The following is a 4,095-nucleotide window of genomic DNA, read 5'->3' as shown; positions in this document are numbered from 1 at the left end:
AAGGAGGGTGATTCACGGCTGCAGCTTCTTCACCTGTATAAGGGACGTCACGTAAGCCCTGGCGACCTCACAGGGGTCAGTGGCTTCCAGAGTTTACGCGAATGAAAGTGCTTAAGAAAACTGGGTTTTTAACGAACGGGGGGCTCAGAAGCACCAGAAGCAACGCTGTCGGCACACGCGCCCCGGCAGACGTCAGAGCTGGGGTTCCCTCGGGGGAGCAGTGTGCGAGGGCAGAGCCACACCACTCCCCGTCTTTTTAAAGAACGGAGCGTGTGTTAAGGGAAACGGGGCCGATCGCAGTGTTCCGAGCACTTCTGGGAGCTGCCGGCTGCTGGAGAGTAAGTGCCGCCCACGCTCGGCGCAGCCCGGCTCCCACTCAGCCCGCGCTTCACAGCCTGCCCGCCTCTCCACACTCACAGCCACGTGTGCACACGCACATTCACACGACACCGCGCACATGTGTGCACATGCATGTGATTACACATGCATGCACACATGGACGCACACAGGCACACATAGGCACTCGCACACACATAAGCTCACCATGTGATTACACATGCATGCACACATGGACGCACATAGGCACTCGCACACACATAAGCTCATGTGTATACACACATGCACAAAGGCATGCACACAAGGCACGCACATGCACACAAATACGTGCACATCTCACACAGGCATGCACATGTGCAGACACGCACAGAGGCACACATGTGCACATGCACACAGGCACTCATGCATATACAAACACGTGCGCAATGCACACAGGCACTCACATGCACACAAACACACGTGCGCAATGCACACAGGCACTCACATGCACATGAGTACACATGCACGTGCACACAGACACACAGGCACACATGTGCACACAGGCACTCGCACACACATAAGCTCACGTGTACACACACATGCACACAGGCACACATACACACACCCACATGCACACATGCACACGTGCACACGAGTGCACACACCCCCACATGCACGCAGGCACTCACATGCACGCAGGCACTCACGTGCACACAGACACACAGTGCGCGCACACACGCACATGCACACAGGTGCAGACGTGTGCACGCGCATGCACATGCAATCCCACACGCACACAAGCATGTATGCACACACTCGCTCCCTGCCGCTCCCTGCCAGGGGCAGGAAGGGCAATGTTTATTCAGGTGGAAAGAGCAGTGGCCGCTGGCAGAGCCCTGGCCTGGGCCTGGCTTCGGTTTGCTGCCTGGGACGCTCTCCAAAGAGCTCGGAGAGAATTAACCCTCGAAAAGCAGGTTCTTGCCGGGCTGGAGGCCCGGGCGAGTGTCCGTAGCCTCTGCTGGGCTGAAACTACCCTGGGTGCCAGGGGCTGGTTCACCGTACCTCCCTCGCCCTCCAGGCCTGACTCGGCTGCCTCTTCTGCTCCCTGCTGATAAGAATGTGCAACGTCCAGGTGCCAACTTAGAAAGCGGCAGAGCCAGGATAGGAAACGTGTTCACGTTGTTTTTCTCACTGTTAAAGTGAGGGCTCTCGCCCTGGCTACTTCACGATGGCAGCATCAGGGGGGCTGGGGACAGCGTCAGGAGGGCTGGGGGCAGCGCTGTGTCCATCCCAGGTACTCCGGCTGCCGACAGTCCCCCCAGCCCGGTGCGGGCTCCGGGTCAGGCTCTGTCTGAGCAGCGGCCCCTCCCCAGGCCTGCCGTGTGGCACAGCACAGAAGCATCTGCGTGGGTTTCCAGGACGACAGTGTCCATCTGTGGCTGCTCTCAATCCCTCTTTCTCATAGGACAGTGCCGGGCTCAGTTCAGGAGTCGTGCCTGAGCTGACTGCCAGGGAGTGGCAGACGCTGGGACCTGGGCCACATGTCTCCAGGGGGGCCCTGAGGCAGGTGGCGGCTGGTGAATCACAGTTGTTAGGGACACTGAGTGTTCGTGACTGCCAGCAGGAGGATTTGGAGTCAGCCCACATGTTAGCAGAATTTGCCGGAATTAGGACGTGGTTGGGGTCACAGGGAAGAAGGGAGGTGAGACACGGACCCTCCGCTGGCAGCTGGCAGCTCGGCCCGGGTTGCATAACCGTGTGGTCTGGAGCGGGGCCGGGGCACGAAGCAAGCAAAGGGCCGGGAACAAAACCACACAGAGCCGCTCGCGGACACCAGCGTTTCGAGCCTCCCAGGACCCTTCTGCAGGGCAAGGTCCACGACGGTGGCCACCAAGTGCAGCGACCAGGCGGCGGGCAGTGGCCGCCTGTGCCGAGGACCGAGGGCTTCTGTCAGCGACGGTTCAGCGGGTCCCTGTGCTCTGCAGCCGAGCGGGGTCACGGCGCCTTCTGTGACGGGACCAACGGGCGCTGCCACTGTTCCGGGACGCCGCCCCGTGTCCCACGAGCGGAGGCAGCCGGCACGGGGGGTGCGCGGAGGGGCGCGGGAGCCTAGGCTGATGGGAGAGAGGAAGCCTGTGCCTCTGCTGGTCCCCACCGGCTCTTCTGCCAGCTCTGTCACCATGTGTGCCCACACAGCGGGGCCACCTGAGAAGTGAGGGGACAGGGACGAGGACCGAGATGCACCAAGAAGGCCTTGCACGTAGGAGAGGCCGGCGTGGGCACGCAGACAGAAGCCGCTCTACTGGGTAAGCACGTTCTTCTGCTCGTCAAAAATGATGGCTTTTTTATCTTTGTGCTACATATGGGGTCGTATCCTGTCTTTAGCTGGGTGGATCTTGGCCAGTTCCCCCCACCCCAGGGGACCTGTGCCCCGTCTGCAGACATCTGGTTGTCACTGCCTTCGGCGGGGGCAGGACGGGTGAGCAGTGAGACCACCGCACCCAGTGTGGGAAGGCCGCCGAGTCCTAGGCACGCAGCCTGCAGGAGGCCTGTGTCCGCCGGGCTGAGGCCGGTGCCGGCCAGGGGTTCTGAGCGCGGGCTCGGCCTGTTCCCTGCACTCCGGGGGAGCCCCGCGGCTCGGCTCCTCGCGGGCGTGGACGCGGTCCTGCCGGTTCTCGGACGCCCCGGCTCCGGCCCACGTCCGTGTCGGCGCAGTGCTGCGGTGCCACTTTGAGCGCAGACGCATCCTGTTTCGGGCCTGCGGTGGCGCGTCTGTGGACCAGCGGACGCGAATGGGGCCGCAGCCCGCCTGCCGGCCGCCCCGCAAGACTCGGGTCCAGTGACGGTCAGCTGCAGCCTCAGCCTCACGCATCAACACGGCGGGTGGGAACTTCCCGGGGGGAGGCGGGGTAGAAACAGGACAGTGGGGGGGGGCTCCGTCTGGCGCCGGCATGGGGGGCGTCTGGTCGCGCTCCGTGCGTGGCAGCCGTTCCCAGCGAGGCCTCTGGCTGAACCACACGGACACCCGACTCCACGGCCCCTCCCCCGCCCCAAATTCCTTCCTCCCTTAGGTGTTTTTGATTCTTCTGATGAACGTGTGTTTCCCGCCGGCCGTGGGCCCGGCCCTGTGCGGGTGTTGGAGGCACAAGGGAGCAGATGGGGCCACTGCCGTCCCGCCTGCCGCGGCTGCCCCCGCGCCGGACAGGCACCCGCCCAGCAGCTTCCTGGGGCTGAGTGACGCCCCCAAGATGGCCTCATCCTGCCTCTCACTGTGACTGTGACCTTGTGTGGCAAACAGGACACTGCGGATGCGACTTAATGAGGGATCTTGAGAAGATGACTCTGCATTATCCGGGTGGGCCCAGTGTCCCCACAAGGATCCTTAGGATGGTGACAGGGTCTGAGCCAGACAGGATATGTGACGACGGACACAGAAGCCAGAGTGAGAGAAAGAAGGCATCTCCGTGTGTGCGTGCACATGCATTGTGTGTGCACGTGTGTGTGCATGTGCATGTGTGCGTGCACGTGCGCGTGTGTGCATTGTGTGCTCACGTGTGTGTGCACGTGCGTGTGTGTGAGGGAGAGAGAGTGGAGCAGGGTCCCGCGGCCCTATGTGCTGGCATCGCGGCCGGAAGGGTCCGGCACCGGAGGGGCGGGAGGCGTCAGGAGCGGAGGAGGGGGCAGGGACCCTGCTCCGTTCTCCCCAGGAGCAGCCGCCAGCATCGCGGTTTCAGTGCCGTGGGAACCGCATCGGCTTCCTGACCTCCGGACCGTGAGGCA

Source organism: Pteropus alecto, unplaced genomic scaffold (genome assembly GCF_000325575.1).
Source record: "Pteropus alecto unplaced genomic scaffold, ASM32557v1 scaffold35, whole genome shotgun sequence".
Lineage (NCBI taxonomy): Eukaryota > Metazoa > Chordata > Mammalia > Chiroptera > Pteropodidae > Pteropus > Pteropus alecto.
Note: the sequence above shows the minus strand (reverse complement) of the source record.